This window comes from Hyperolius riggenbachi, chromosome 3, assembly GCF_040937935.1.
Source record: "Hyperolius riggenbachi isolate aHypRig1 chromosome 3, aHypRig1.pri, whole genome shotgun sequence".
Taxonomy (NCBI): domain Eukaryota; kingdom Metazoa; phylum Chordata; class Amphibia; order Anura; family Hyperoliidae; genus Hyperolius; species Hyperolius riggenbachi.
Genome location: NC_090648.1, coordinates 441,803,477 through 441,820,967, shown reverse-complemented (window position 1 = coordinate 441,820,967; position 17,491 = coordinate 441,803,477). Strand labels below are relative to the sequence as shown.

Genomic DNA, 17,491 nt, shown 5'->3' with positions numbered 1-17,491 from the left:
AACTGGTTAAAGACTGCAGCCCTTACCTGAGAACCTAAGAAAACCTTACACAAATAGAACATAAGGATTTATACTTACCTTGGGCTTCCTCCAGGACCCTGTAGGTGGTGGACTTCCTTTGTGTCGTAAGTCTGGTCCTGCCTATTGCTTCGCTTTCAGTCCCAGTAATTGGGGACTACTGCACATACCTGGCCCTACCTCCTTGGTTGTGCTCCTGTGGCTGGGAAAATTCTGTGCCTGTGGAGTTAGTTAAGGCTTTAACTGCACAGGTGCAGACCAATCCCAGCCAAGGGAGTGAAATCATAGAGGCACACAGCAAGGGATATGCATGTGCAGTAGTCTCATTAGGGGACTTGCGAAGGGATGGATGGGACCATTCCGACACCGAGGGAACCCTTTGCCTAAAGGTGGGTGGAGGAAGCCCCAGGTAAGTTTGTTTTCTGTTTGATATGGTTTTTTTTAATTGAACATTTTATAAATTAGAAGTAGATAAAAATGATGTTCTACCATTTATTTCTCCTACGTTGTTGTATGGCCCTGAGGCACATTGCATTTTTTGTTTGTCTGTTTGTTTTGTTTTTGCAAAGATATGCACATGTGTGAGCTTTAGAGCAGAAGTACATTTTTTTCAAGTGTTTAGACATGCTTGAAACAGAGTATTTCAATGTAAATCATGGTCGGTTATTCCAGTGTATTCATGATACTGTATAAAGAAAGTGTTTCTATACTTTTTTATATGTACATGTAAAGATCCATTTTTGCATCTCCATAGTTGAACCTGATAGTTTACCTTTCCTCACTTAAAGACTATCGTTTTCAGACTATACAACATATAGTTTTTTACCAGTACACAGTTTTGCCTGCAGTTAAAAAAAAAGTCACAATGCTCCTGGCTTTGCCAGGCTTACTGATTTGACTTCCACGAAAGCACTCATGCCTGCTCAGACTTCTAATAAGCTCCTTTTATTGCCTAACAAAGTGAGGCGTAGCCCTTGAAACATTTGGGGAGTACCTTTGAATAAAGAAATTATTTTCAGTTAATACAGACTGTCGAGTGTACTTGGGGAGGTAAGTCCAACACTACCTCCCTGTTTTAAATGTTTTTTTAATGTTTGTATCCTTATCTGGCGCCTCTGTTCTTAAATTGTCTGACTTCCTCTTGTATCTAAGTACATGGAGGAAGTGAAAGTTGAAGAGCAATGCTTTGCCTAGCATGGCAGAAAGACATCACATAAAGTAAAAGCATAATTAGGTCATACTAACTAATTAATGTGAGTTGTGAGTTTAATGAGAATTCCAGATTTAGAATCTGTTTGACTGGTCCCAAAATGTAGACCTGGAATGCTGGCAAAGCAGCATGTTGTCATTTGCATTTCTCTATATTAAGAATCACAGGCATCCTTTTTTTTCTTGCATCAGCTAGTGAAATATCCTATATAATAAAAACCCCTGTGTCACTGTGTCCTCCTGTGTCCCTGTGTCCTTGCGTTTGGGCCAGCGCCCATGTGCGGCACGCGGGTGGACTTGGGACAGCAGGAGGATGGGTGCATGGGGCGGGCGGGCGTTGGTTTTTGGTAAGGTAGGAGATGGTGAGAGAGGGGTTGCGTCTGAGCCCTAGTGCAAGCATATTTCTAGTAAAATAATAATCTTCTCAGTGAACGCTTTCCTTCATACCCCATATTACCTGCTGTTGTTTTGGTAGCGGCCTTGCTTTTTAGTTTTCTTTTACTATTCGGTTAATTTTATAATCATTTGTAATTGTTTGATTACTTATTATTTTTGTGGTGGTGAATGTATTTTTTTAAAAAGTGGATTTTGAGGATTTTTTTTTTTGAAGATGAAAAGTTGATTGCAAATGGTGTATACAATAATAAATGATACAATAATAAATTATACATCAAAGTCACTAAACAATGTAATTTTTTGAACCCCCTGCTTTGAAGCTAGTCACATTTATACCCAGGAGATGTTTTTTAAATGGTTAATTTGCATATATTCAGCAGTGATGCCCTGGGAGACATCTCAAGCTCATTCCAACCTGAATTATCGCAAATTATTTCTGTTTTAAGAAAGCAAACTTTTGTTTTTTTAAATAAACTTTAATGTACTTATTTAGCACCCAGAAAAGATTTAAAAAAAACTGTAAGGCCCTGTTCACAGTGATCAGTTGCATTGCAGAAAAAAATCTGCATGTCAACTCGCTGTCCATTCATTTCTATGGGCAATTCTGAGGAATTGTTAGAGAGTAGCTGGTGGCGCACTCTACACTGAGCAGGGCAGGGGTGTGCTCCATCTCTTTGGATGTTACATGCACACCATCTTGCTGCACACGTGGGTGCCATCCAGCCACACGCAGCCTCTTCACTTTGAGCTACAGCCAATTGCTCTGATTGGCTGCAGTGTGAACGGGCACACACACATACAGCTGACAGCTTAGAAATTACTATTATAGAGGAGTGGCATTATTAGTGCACAGGGAGTCATTTAGTACTTTTGTATTTCCCCAAAATTACTAGTTTGCTATTTACAACAGTTAACCGTGCAGATAACTAATATTAGCCATGATTGTAATGATTTTTCCATCAACGACACATTTGATGCTGTTTCTAAGTTTGAAATACACATTTATATTGTGGTTATTTATCACAATACAATTGAAATTATGATAGTTTACTCATTTTTTAAATACCGGATAATTAAAAAATAGAACAAAAAGATGACAATTTGATCAAAACATGAAAGCAATTTAATAATCCAAATGCAATATCTGTGGATTACTTAAATAGCTGTTTTGCTCTCCACTTATATTGTTGACAAACATATCAAATATTGCAAATTCATATTTCAGAAATTTAGTGATGAGCAGTGTTTCCATCCAATAACGTTTTGTGTGCAGCATGAAACAGCTTTATTTTGCAGTAAATAAGTCTCCAAATATTACAAGAGCCAAGTCCCTGGACTTGGACAGTGATAACTAAAACATGTTATCCTTTATGGAGTTATATTCTGCTTAGTGCACTGAAGCATACAGAGGCCTTTCTCGTACCTAAAAAGATTGCTAATCAAAACAACACATAGGACACCAAAGATCTTATTTTTATTTGTGATAGTCCGTATTGTCTTGATTACAATATAAAAAAAATCTATGTGTTAGTATTAAGCCTAATTTATAGAGCAACAGAAAAGAAACATGAAAATCAGAAACAGAGAGCAATCACAGTATCTCTGCCAGTAAGATTCTAAGACTGAATGAACTCATAGCAATAACAGTTCTTAGCCTTAAAGAATTACCGCATTTCAGTTATATAAGGGGGAAGTAGTCTGTAAGATGTGCAAGTGACATAGTATAATTTACAGCTTAGCTCTGTCACTCCAGCTGCAGTTACTGTTTATACTAAAACAATATCACACTATAGTGAAATTCTGAAATGCTGCAGTTCTCCATTTTTACCTCAGAGCGCCGCTGTTGACCAATAAGGAGGATATGAGGGATCCAGAAGTAAATCAGGCAGCACACAATTGCAAGCAGAAATACAGATCACTTCTGCCAGGGATGGGAATGCTGCAGATCTCATAAAGAAGAAGGATTACATATTTTACATCTCAGCTGGATTACACACATCAAGGACTTTCCCATATATATTATCTGTAGGAAAAGGAATTTCTGCTGCTTTGAAAATGCAAGGAGGACATGAAAGAATGAAATGGCAAGTAACATTGTTGTATTTCTGGCTTTGTCATTCAGTGGCTGCTCAGATTCATTACTCCATTGTAGAGGAGATGAGAAAAGGTTCCACTGTGGGAAATCTAGGGACAGATCTTGGAATTAATGTGAAGCAGATCTCAGCAAGAAGACTCCGCATTGTGTCTGATGTGTATGAAAAATATTTCAGGATTAATCCAGAGACTGGAGTTGTATACATTGCAGACAGGATAGACAGGGAGGCACTGTGTGGAGCTGCAGATGATTGTGTCCTGGCTGTTGATGCTGTAGCTGAAAACCCTTTAAATATTTTTAGTATTCAAATTCAAATTCAAGATATAAATGACAATCCACCAAGATTTACACAAGACAGAATAACACTGGAAATAGGTGAACATACTTCACCAGGAGCAAAATATATTCTTAAGAAAGCAGTAGATCTGGACATTGGAATTAATTCACTGAAAGGCTACAGACTCAGTGCTAATCAGCAATTTGTTCTGGCAGAGCAGACAAGCACAGATGGAATTGCATTTCCAAAACTGGTCCTAGAAAAGCCCTTAGACAGGGAGATACAAAGCAACTATGATCTAATATTAACTGCATTTGATGGTGGAAATCCTGAGCAGACAGGAACCTCATTGATTCAGATATCTGTCACTGATGTTAATGATAATGCACCTATCTTTACTAAAGATGTATACAAAGTGAAGATAAAAGAAAGTGTGGGATTAAACTCAACAGTATTACAGGTCACTGCCAATGATGCAGATGAAGGTGTAAATGGACAGGTTACATATTCATTCAATGCCATATCAGATAATATTCTAAAGATGTTTACTCTCAATCACAGAAATGGAGAAATTATAACAAAGGATTACTTAGATTATGAATTTACTAAACATTATGAATTTTCTGTGGAAGCCAAAGATGGTAGAGGCCTTGCATCCAATACCAAAGTTTTAATAGAGATTCTGGATGAGAATGACAATGCTCCAGAGATATCCATCACCTCCTTATCTTCTCCAGTTCCTGAGGACTCTGCACCTGGAACAGTGGTGGCACTGATCGCAGTCCGTGATAAAGACTCAGGAGAGAATGGAGAGGTCCAATGTCATATTATAGGTGATGCGCCTTTTCAGTTGATGTCATCAACAAGTAACTTCTACAAAATTGTCACAAAAAGTTCATTGGACAGAGAAACATATTCTTCCTACAACATCACTATTGAAGCCTCGGACAAAGGGTCTCCTCCGCTGTCCAATGTAAAAATTATCCAGTTGGACTTATCAGATATTAATGACAATGCACCAAAATTTGAGAAACTGGAATATTCTGTGTTTGTACCAGAAAATAATTTACCAGGAGTTTCAATATTCAACATTCAAGCAAAAGATATTGATAGTGGTGGGAATGCAATGTTGACCTACTCTTTAGACAGTAATGGTAACATGAAGGATCCTGTACGCCTATATGTTTCCATTAATCCTGTCACTGGAGTTATTTATGCACAAAAGACATTTGACTATGAGGAACACAGAGAATTTATCGTACAAATCATTGCCAAGGACAATGGATCACCATCTTTAAACAGCAGCACAACTGTAAAAGTTCATGTAGTAGACCAGAATGATAACCCACCAGTTATTCTGTACCCAAGTGACACAGGTGGCCCTGTATTTGAGATGGTGCCTTGGTCATCCGAGCCAGGTTCTTTGATATCTAAAGTGGTAGCCGTGGATGCTGACTCTGGACACAATGCCTGGTTGTCTTATTTCTTGCAGGCTTCAGACCCATCATTTTTTACCATTGATCAGCACACAGGAGAGATCAGGACATCACGTATGTTTCAAGATAAAGATGCCTTAAAACACAGAGTTCTGGTAATTGTTAAAGACAACGGTATACCACCACTCTCTGCCTCTACCACTCTAAATCTGGTGGTTGCTGATCATTTTCATCAGATCATCCCTGAGATGAATGAACAGGCCAACAACTCAGAAGCTCCATCTAACTTACAAATCTACTTGGTCATAGCCTTGGCATTGATTTCATTTTTGTTCATACTGACTGTGATACTTGCCATCATCTCCAAATACAGAGAATCTAAATATCCACCCTCCTTTGGATCTATGAGTGCTAATTTGTATCCTACAGTTGATCCCAGATTTATTTCTCAGTTTAGAAGTGGAACACTACAGCTTCCTTACTCATATGATGTCTGTGTTACTCTGGATTCAAAGGAAAAGGACTTTACCTTCCTTAGGCCTCAACCAACTGTTCCAGTGGACCATCTAATTGACGCTGATGATTCAGGAATTGGAAATGAAAGCTCAAAAGATGCTTTATTTGGAGAAAATGGGATTTGTCAGGTATGTTTTCACAACATTGAAAAAAATAATATGATTTTACTGTGATTGAAGTGCATGATTAAAAAATAAATGGCAAGAACTTGAGAATGGGAGGTATTACATACAGCTAATTTTAAGGGAACCAGAGCTGAACTAAGTGGGAAAAATGGGGGGAGCTGGCACGTACTGAAAGCTGTCCTGGTGCACACCGCTCCCCTGTTCTCCTTTGTCCCCCTCCTTTCCTACCTAACTGCCCCCCCGGCACTCTCTTCTGGGTTGGGCATTAGTGAGCAGGCGCTAGCCCGGCTGCACGCATCCTACACTGTGCACCTGCAGCTGGGAGTACACTGCGCATGGGCATGACATCACAACTATGACATGTGCATGCACAGAGTACTCCCAGCCTTGGGCATGTGATGCAGGACGTGCAAAGCTGGGCCAACACCTACGCACTAATGCCTGACCTGGAAGAGGCTGCTGGGAGACATGCAAGTAGGAAAGGAGAGGGACAAAGGAGGATGAGGGGGCAGTGGGCATTAGGACAGCATGCAGTACATGCCTGCTCACCCCGTTTGATTTCTAGTTAGTTCAGCTCTGATATACTTTAAGTCTATTGCTGCTTGTTAGTTGAGTAGCCACCAGCTAATTGATCAATAGCTCCTAAATTGCATAGGCATTCAGTTTTTTAAAGTAGTTTTTGCTTTCTGTCAAAAGAAACGTGTTTTATTATATTTTTATAGTAATAAGGTTTGAAAACATCTCCTGTGAGAAAATACAGGAGAAAAGTTATTTAAATTAGTGACCTAATCTGTTATGATGTTGATCATCAGATAAACAAATAACCTATGTTATTTACGAGGGAAATTCATAGAGCCCTAAAATATTTTTGAGTGTATGTCTGTGCATTTGATACCAAGATTCTGAGTGTTCAAATGTCTTGCGGGTTGTGTTTATCATAAGTAATCAAGCAAAACTGGACTGGATTTTTAAAATCCTATTATGGAGTAAAAGACTGCGGAGTTTACCTGGATCATACTGCAAAATAGTGAGGGAAGTGGTTATAATACAGTCACGTTTAGCTACATTAACTATGACCTGATGAGCCTGGTGGGGTATCACATCCTCAGCACTTATATGGTACCTGAGATCAACGTAAAGGGTATATTTATACATACCTGGCCCTTCCTCCAGCCCCATGAGGTGCATGGGCTCCCTCACCATCCTCTCCAGCTGCTTTTTTGTCTTCTAATCAGCCCTGGTAATCTGACCAGTGGCAGCCAGTCATGGGCTTCTGGGCATGCACCGCTGAGCATGCGCCTCTGCTCACTCCCATACCCAGGAGCATTCTGTGCAGCACAGAACTCTCCCGGCTATGGGAGCGTGACACAGAAGAGCGCAGTCAACCAGATTACTGGAGATGATTAGAAGATAGAGTGGACAGTGAGGGAGCCCACACACCTCATGGGGCAGGAGGAAGCCCCAGGTAAGTATAAATATACCCTTTACGTTGATCTCAGGTTCTCTTTAATAGCAGACAAATCCATAACATGGCACTGATGTTGGGAGGGGCACTATATTTACACTTTCTCATCTTCTTCACAGGAATAATTGCTTCAATTCACTAAGCTTATCTCCTGTCTTTAATAACATTTCTAGAGTTATCACCACGGTGATAAGGCATGTAGTATTCAGGAAACATTTTACCTCAGGCAAACCTAAAGTTAACTCTTCTGTCTTTAAGTTAAGGTGAGATCTCTAAAGTTAACTCTTCAATCCTTAAAATAACTCCAGAATTCTAAAGTTAAAGACAGGCTGTTGATTAACTGCCTGTGAAAATAACTACATAGGAGGTAACTTAAAGACTGAATTTATAAGATAACTCTCTCACTGTGCAAACTCATCTCTACACCTTAATAAGGCAAGATCGATGTTTGGAGGTAAGTTTTCTCTTGCCTTATTATCTCCAGCATGATCTCAGTGAATTGAGGCCATTGTCTGAAAACACTTTACCAGTTGATCCAGCCCACTTTCCCCATGCTCTAAAAAATAACCCTATCAGCCAGGCAATTCTGTTCATTCTTAAATTAAACATGCACAGTGACATTATTACATGGATTCAGGCACCAGTAAACACAAACACAGGAACACATGGAGCATGCCAGGGAACACACATTAACCCTTGGAAGGTATAAAGCTAAGGATGCATCAGGGGATACACAGCATGGCTGACCCAATCCAAGTCTTCATAGCCACTTTATGCGACTGTTAACTTAGCAGCAGGTTTTGGGAACACAGCCTCAGTTACTGTGGCCTCTAAGAAAACCATTATTCTAGCAATATCATATGATTGCTTCTCTTTTAAAGCCCACCATACATTATGCAACATTCAAGCAATCCAGAAAACAATTAGTATATACCTAATCAGAAATCGAATGGGGGATATTGGTCATTTAAAGGGGCACTACAGCAAAAAATTGTAAATAGGGGATTCTCAGAGATATATTTATTTTCAAAAGCACTTAGTGAATGGCAGTTGCTCTGTCCAACTGCCAAAAAACTGTGTAGCGAGCCGGGAAGCTGGCCAGCATCATTGTGTAAATCCTTTTTAGGGAATATATTTATAAAGAATAAAAGCCTTGCTGAGAATCCCCTATGAAGAGATGGACTAGTCCAAAACCCGTCACTTCTGTCAGATTTCTACTACCTACTGTGAGTGACAGCAACATAGGAGAAAAGTAATTTATGGCTCATTTTACTCTGGACAAAACGTACTTCTTATTTGTATATGCTTGCACATATTTTAAATTTTACAATTTTTCGCTGTAGTGCCCCTTTAACTGCTTTTCATCTCACAGTCATATCAGTCACGGTGCAATTTTTTTTTTTGTGCAAATATATGCACATTTGTAAGCTTTAAAGCAGAAGTACATTCCAATAATTTTTAGATATACTTAACAGAGAGGGCTTTAATGCAAATACTGATCATTAGTCATTCTAATATGTTCATCATAGAAAGAAAGTGTTTTTGTACTTTCTTATATGCACATGCAAAGAAGCATGTTTGCAGTTCCATGGCTGCACCTGACACTTTACCTTACTTCTCTTAGTTCATATCTTGCCCGGCCTATGTAAAGTCTATCTTTTTAAAAGTAGACATTCACAATGTTCTGACTTTCCCAGGCTCAGCAATTTTACTTCCTGTTGTATCTAAGAGCATTGAGGAAAGGGGAGTTCAGGAGAAATGCTTTCTAATGCTGGGAATACACCATGAGTTTTTTTGGCAGATAGATGGCCCAATAGATAATTTCCAACAGGTCCGATCTGATTTTGATCGTGTTTCTGATCGATTTTCTCATAGAAGTGAATGGAAATTTATCCAAAAAAAGATCGGAAAATCGATTGGAAAAACTATTGGTAAATCGATCGGAAAGTAAATCTGCCCAAAAAACTCATCATGTATTCCCAGCATTAGAGACACAAGTTACCTAAAGTAAAGTGTGATAATGTCACAATGCTTCACTAATTAATGTGAGGTGTGCTTTTAATGATTTAGAAGCTGATTGCCTGGTGCAAATATGTAGATCTGGAATACTGAGAAAGGCTAAGCATCATGTATCATGTTGTTATTCCTATAAATTGAGAATCACATGCATACTTTTTTTTTTGTACTTCCATCTATCTAACAAAAGTTTGTACACGTAATCTACATTTATATGACTCTTCTTTATGGAAACAGTAAATTCGGGCGCCTGAGGCTAGTGGACAAATCGGGCGCCGCCATTCACTTCTATAATAAATATCGTTTAATGGGCGCCCGGTAGGAAAAAAGGGCGCCGGAGAAAACTAACGTTTTAAAAGCGGCGCCCGGAGACTTAATGTTTTATTACTGTTTCTCATGATTACACATTATTTAATGATTTATACATGTTTAAATATTATTTTTAAATGAAAACCAGTACAATATTTTTCCCAAACATTATTTTTAAACGAAAAACATTACTTTTTTTCTTTTTTTTTTTTTTTTTTTACATTATTTTTAAACGAAAAAAATAACAGGGGGGTCTTAGGTTTAGGCACCAACAGGGGGGTCTTAGGTTTAGGCACCAACAGGGGGGTCTTAGGTTTAGGCACCAACAGGGGGTCTTAGGTTTAGGCACCAAAAGGGGGGTCTTAGGTTTAGGCACCAACAGGGGGGTCTTAGGTTTAGGCACCAACAGGGGGTCTTAGGTTTAGGCACCAACAGGGGGGTCTTAGGTTTAGGCACCAACAGGGGGGTCTTAGGTTTAGGCACTAACAGGGGGGTCTTAGGTTTAGGCACCAACAGGGGGGTCTTAGGTTTAGGCACTAACAGGGGGGTCTAGGGGTTAGGGGTAGGTACAGGGAGGGTTACTTAGGCACCAACAGGGGGGGTCTTAGGTTTAGGCATCAACAGGGGGGTCTAGGGGTTAGGGGTAGGTACAGGGAGGGTTACTTAGTAATTTTTTTTTAAACGTTATTATGCGTTTCATTATTTAAACGAAAGATTAACGTTTTTACAATTGCCGATTTAATACACATTATTTAATGATTTATAACGTTTAAAAACATTACTTTTAAACGAAATACATTTTTAAACGTAATCCATGTTTATCGTTAAAAACCCTGCGCCCTTTTTTCCCATCGCCCCTTTTTAACGTACGCCTTCTTTATACGCCGTATTACCTGCTGTTGTTACTTAGGTGAGTTGTTTTTAAGTTTTCTTTTCTTTTTTTGTAAACGTTTATTATTTTTTGGTAGTTTGTAATTGTTATTTATTTTTGGTGGTGCATTTCCAAACTAACTATGTGGATTATTTGCCCCAAGATGAAAAGTTGATCACACATTTGTAGGAAAAAAAACACATTTGCCTTTAAAAAGTTGCTAAGTAAAATATAGTTTTAATTTTATTTATTTATTTATTTTGAGGCGGGGGGGGGGGGGGGGAGGAATGGTTGTGTCTCTTGCAGATTCAAGTGCCTAGCAATATTTTTACAATGTCCTTACCATTAAATAGAATACATGAAATATTTTTACCTAACAACAAACATTTCTCATACTTTCTGTTTTTTTGTTTGCTTTTTCAACCCTATTTTAGTTGTTTTTTTTTACCAATAAACATACCGATTTTGTTAACATTTCTCCTGATTTTTAACCCAGGAGATTTTTTTTTTACTGTACTTCCGCCCAATGATGGTTTGTGAGTAGCATGGAGTATAACTTTATGTTGCAATAAATATGTCTCTAACATAACAAGAGCCAAATACCTTGCCTTGGTCTATTGTTGTTCTTAAAGACACTTTTTTGTCCTTATTGCATTCAAACATACAGAGGCTTTTCTTGTACTAAACAAAGTTTGGTAGACAAACCAGCAGATAGAACACTAAACAAAATCTTTTTTTTTTTTTTACGTGCAATAGTATTGTATTCATATTGTTTTAGGTACAGAATTAAAAAAATACTTTCAAAAATGTATGCGTTACTACTAAACCTTATAAACAGAAAAACATGTGAAAACTATCACATAAAAGCATAAATGTAGAGCAATCACAACGTCTCTGCAAACAAATTTCAAATACAGTGTAAACTTATAGTAAAAATAGTTCTTAGCACTGAAAAAAAATATTGCGTGTAAAATAATTGTACACACTAAAAAGCTATGCACCACATTTTAATCATTAAATAAGGAAAATGTTGTCTGCAAGATATGCAAGCAGCATAATAGAATTTATCACTTAGTTCCTGTATAATACAAAATAATATTTCATTTAGAAGTAATTCTTAAATGCTGTAGTTCTGCATTTTCACCTCAGAGCGCCGCTGTTGACCAATAAGGAGCATATGAGGGATCCAGAAGCAAGACTGTAAATCAGGCAGCACACAATTGCAAGCAGAAATACAGATCATTTCTGCCAGGGATGGGAATGCTGCAGATCTCATAAAGAAGAAGGATTACATATTTTATATCTCAGCTGGATTACACACATCAAGGAGTTTCTCAAATATTTTACCAGTAGGAAAAGGATTACCTGCTTTGAAAATGCAAAGAGGACATGAAAGAATGAAATGGCAAGTAACATTGTTGTATTTCTGGCTTTGTCATTTAGTGGCTGCTCAGATTCATTACTCCATTGTAGAGGAGATGAGAAAAGGTTCCACTGTGGGAAATCTAGGAAAAGATCTTGGCATTAATGTGAAGCAGATCTCAGCAAGAAGACTCCGCATTGTGTCTGATGTGTATGACAAATATTTCAGTATTAATCCAGAGACTGGAGATGTGTACATTGCAGACAGGATAGACAGGGAGGCACTGTGTGGAGCTGCAGATGACTGTGTCCTGACTGTTGATGCTGTAGCTGAAAACCCTTTAAATATTTTCAGTATTAAAATTCAAATTCAAGATATAAATGACAATGCACCAAGATTTACACAAGACAGAATTGTGCTGCATATAAGTGAGCATACCTCAGGAACAAAATATATTCTAAAGAACGCAGTAGATCTAGATATTGGCATCAATTCACTGAAAGGCTACAGAATCACTGCTAATCAGCACTTTGTTCTGGCAGAGCAGACCAACACTGATGGAAATGTATTTCCAGAACTAGTTCTAGAAAAGCCTTTGGACAGGGAGACCCAAAGCAACTATGATCTAATATTAACTGCCTTTGATGGTGGAAATCCTGAGCAGACAGGAACTACATTGATTCAGATATCTGTCACTGATATTAACGATAACAAACCTATCTTTACTCAGAATATATACAAAGTGAAGATAAAGGAAAATGTAGCAATAAATTCCACAATTTTGTTGGTCAGTGCAAGCGATGCGGATGAGGGTGTAAATGGACAGGTTACATATTCATTTATTATCATGTCGGATAATATTCTACAGTTTTTTTCTATTAATCCAAGAAATGGAGAGATTAAAACCAAGGACCATATAAATTATGAAATTACTAAACACTATGAGTTTTCTGTGGAAGCCAAAGATGGAGGAGGTCTAGCTTCCAGTGCCAAAGTTTTAATCGAGATTCTGGATGAGAATGACAATACACCTGAGATATCTATCACCTCCTTATCTTCTCCGGTTCCTGAAGACTCTGCACCTGGAACAGTGGTGGCACTGATTGCAGTTCGTGATAAAGACTCTGGAGAAAATGGAGAGGTCCAGTGTCATATTGAAGGTGATGTGCCCTTTCAGTTATTATCATCAGCAAGTAACTTCTATAAAATTGTCACTAAACATTTCTTAGACAGAGAAATACATTCATCCTATAACATCACTATCCAAGCCTCTGACAAAGGTTCTCCTCCCCTATCTTCCATAAAAGTCATCCAGTTAGACTTATCAGATGTTAATGACAATGCACCGGTATTCAAGAAACTGGAATATGCCGTATTTGTACATGAAAATAATGTACCAGGAGTTTCAATATTCAATATTGAAGCAGAAGATATTGACAGTGGAGAAAATGCAAAGCTGACTTATTCATTAGGAAGTAACAGTAGTAAAAAGGATTCTGTAGGCCTGTATGTCTCCATTAATCCTGTCACTGGGGTCATTTATGCACAAAAGTCATTTGACTATGAGGAACACAGAGAATTTATCGTACAAGTCATTGCCAAGGACAATGGATCACCATATTTAAACAGCAGCACAACTGTAAGAATTCATGTGGTAGACCAGAATGATAACCCACCAGTCATTCTGTACCCAACAGACACAGCAGGTCCTGTATTTGAGATGGTCCCTTGGGCTTCTGAGCCAGGTTCCTTGATATCCAAAGTGGTAGCAGTGGATGCAGACTCTGGACATAATGCTTGGTTGTCTTATTTCTTGCAGACATCAGACCCATCATTTATCACCATTGACCAGCACACAGGAGAGATCAGGACATCACGTGTTTTTCAAGAAAGAGACACCTTAAAGCATAGAGTTGTGGTTATAGTTAAAGATAATGGTCTCCCACCTCTCTCTGCTTCTACTACTCTAAACTTGGTGGTTGCTGATCATCTTCATCAGGTGATTCCTGAGATAAACAATCAGGTCCACAAATCAGATTCACCTTCTAACTTACAAATGTACTTGGTCATAGCCTTGGCATTGATTTCATTTTTGTTCATAGTGACTGTGATACTTGCCATTATCTCCAAGTACAGGGACTCCAAATATCCACCTTCTTTCGGATCTTTGAGTGCAAACCTGTATCCTACAGTTGATCCCAGATTTACCTCTCAGTTCACAAACGGAACGCTTCAACTGCCTTACTCATATGATGTCTGTGTTACTCTGGATTCAAGGGAAAAGGACTTTACTTTCCTTAGGCCTCAACCAAACGTTCCAGTGGATTATCTAATTGATGCTGATGATTCGGGGTTAGGAAATGAAAGCTCCAAAGATTCCTTACTTACAGCAAATAATGTTTGTCAGGTATGTTTTCAAAATACTTGATGTAACAACTATGAACAAAGAAACTTTTTTATTAAAAAATAATTTCATTGAGTTTTATGTATATAATTTATATTCAGACTTTAATACAGTCTCCCTTAAAGGACTACCAAATCAAGTATTTTTAGTGTGTTCAGCCTTACACAAATAGTAGTCAAACAATACATTTTAAAGTACAAGTCTGTGGCAGTGCTTTCTTATCGTGTAATTGGTAGATGCAGGTTACGTAAGCTGTATCAAATTTAACAAATTCTTTTTGAATCTGTTTTTTTCTGGCTAAACATACAGCTATGTGAGCCTTTGCTACATAACAGGATATAGATTATTGTATAAGCATTCTAGGCTTGTCCTTTTTGGCTCCCTTGCGAGGAGAACTTTAAGGTCCCCATCAAAAATGATCTATCGTACACACTAACAGACAAAAACTTGCTAACCAATCTGATCAGATTGATGGGATCAATCCAAAAAAACCTAAATCAAGTCCATTATTCTGATTGAATTGGTTAGCAGCTTTTCATCCAATAGTGGGCATGACAATCGTTTACGATTGTTCATACCAATGATCACAAAGTATCGATTTTCCATGGGATTGTATTGTTAATGAAAACCTTTAGGTACAGGGACAGATAATCTCAGGTACAGGGACTTCTTTTTCTACTACACTCTCTACCATCATTCAATGCTTTACCTTGTGCGCATAATAAGTTATATTATATATACACAGTAATTTATCTCCTCTCCTCTGCTCTCCAGAATGTCATATACCCAGACTCTGATACGGGTGTTGACAATGCACCATTTCTTCCAGTTGTCATTACCTTTGTCAGAAGTTATGAAAGGACAGACTGATGACTGGCACCAAATGCGGCAGCGATGGATATCAGGTCACACTGGGCTTACCTGCAACGTGCTCCCATGCAATGCAGTTCCAATTCAATCAAAAGAGAAGGGAGAAGGGCACTGTTGCATAAATACCCTTTATTGTGACCGGGTCGACACACAGGTTACAGCAGTGGGGGGAGGAAAGTTGTCTGACAGCTGTTTCGCAAGGGTTAACCTTGCTTCATCAGAGACAGTGCATAAAATGAAACAGGCAGTTTAAATATAGTAGCCATCACGCTTACCACCATGTTGTGTTCAGCTTGGAACGCACGCCGTTCAGGACTGCGGATCCGCCCACCTCCTACCCCGGACACGTGGATAGCTCTAGCCCAATCAGCGAGCCGCAGGTCTCCCCGCTCTATCATCCAATCGTAGTCCTAGACGTCATTGGGAGGCGGCTTCCACCAGCCCATTACGAACGTACGTGCGCGTAACAGGCGTACTTACGTCTGTGCGTCACGTTACCATGGTGACTTGCCGCTGTCTCCCAATGCATGCGCACATACTCCCCTCATATCCCCGCCGTGACACCGCGGGTCTCCCAGCTTCAGTGACGCCGCAGGGTAGTTGTCATTGGGTTTCTGTAACATGAATCCAGGGGGGACAACGGCAATACAGCAAGTCATTTGGCCACCTGTGAACAATAATAAACATTATATTAGTTACACTTAATAAGAAAAAAAAGCCAATATTAAAAACATCTCAGTGATTGGATAAGGTAGTCTAAACTCACTATGACAGCAAAATAGCATCAATAACCGTGGATTCTAATCATACTTATTAAGGAAGCAGTGGAGCTCATTTCTATCATTTAGACCCAGTGGTCCACAAGCATTTGTAATCGAGATAATTCTAGCTTCTTGTTGGAGTAATTTTTGTTCCCGATTACCCCCTCTATGTGGGACCTCTACAGTCAAAATGCCAGTGAATCTTAAACAGTTAGCGTTCCCGTTATGCTGCTCTCTAACATGCCTAATCAGTCTGCCTGCTCCTACCCCAGTCCTCACTGAGTTACAGTGCTCTTGAAAACGGGTACACAGCATCCGGGTGGTCTGGCCAACATAAAAACTGCCACAATTACACATAATGATGTATACAACAAATTTGGTGCGGCAGTGGATGAATTCCCTGATTTGTAAATCCTGGCCACCCACCCGGATGCTGCGTCCCGGCAAGAACTGATGGCAATGTGTGCAATTGCCGCACTTAAAGGCTCCTACAGGCACTGACTTTTGCAGCCAGTTTGACTCTCTTTGTTGTCCCCTAAACTCACTGTTGGTAATGGCATCACCTATAGTTCGAGCCCTCCTAAAGGAAATGAGTGGTCTGGCAGTTACCAAGTCAGATAAATGAGGATCACTGCGCAACACATGCCAGTGTTTATACACAATGCTCTTGATACGTTCTGCCATGGGGGAATAATCAAAAACACAGGTGAATCTTTGTTCATCCCTTAATTTCTGTTGGAATTTCCCATCTGTCCGTCTCCTGTTCTTTTTAAGGATTAAATCACTTCTTTCTAGGGACTCAGCTTTCTTGTAAGCTACATTGACATTGTTCAGGTCATATCCCCTACTAGTCAGTCTCACCGCCAGTTCTTGACTCTGTTTTAAAAAGTCACATCGTTTAGAGTTGTTTCTCTTAAGGCGGACAAACTGACTGTAGGGGATGGATTTGATGGTGTGGGCCGGATGATAGCTAGTGCTTAATAACACTGCATTTGTGGCAGTCGATTTTCTGTGGCCCCTGGTGAGCAGGCGTCCATCCTCCGTGTACATCTCTAGGTCCAAAAACTCCAAACGGCTACCACCCAATACGCCTGTGAATTGCATATTGAACCTATTGGAGTTCAAGGATTCCAGAAATGTATTGAATTGATCGTTTGTGCCCTTCCATGTGAAGTTGTCAGAAGTTAAAGCAGGATTGTCAGCCATAAAATTAAATTACATTTACCCGCTGCTCTGTTTATTATTCAGTCTACAACCTGACCCTGCATTGCAAGCGTTCCAATTTAATCATATATGTTTCTGCTATAATAAGTCTTACATCGGTCAGCCTGTCTCTATTTGATGCATTACTGAGGAGAGG

General features: G+C 39.1%; 1 protein-coding gene across 1 annotated transcript in view; it reads left to right on the top strand.

The window, feature by feature from the left end:
* LOC137562392 (protocadherin gamma-B1-like) overlaps nucleotides 1-17,491 on the top strand; it is a 219,965-nt gene that overhangs the window by 121,834 nt on the left and 80,640 nt on the right. The gene's annotated exons all lie outside the window — the stretch shown is intronic.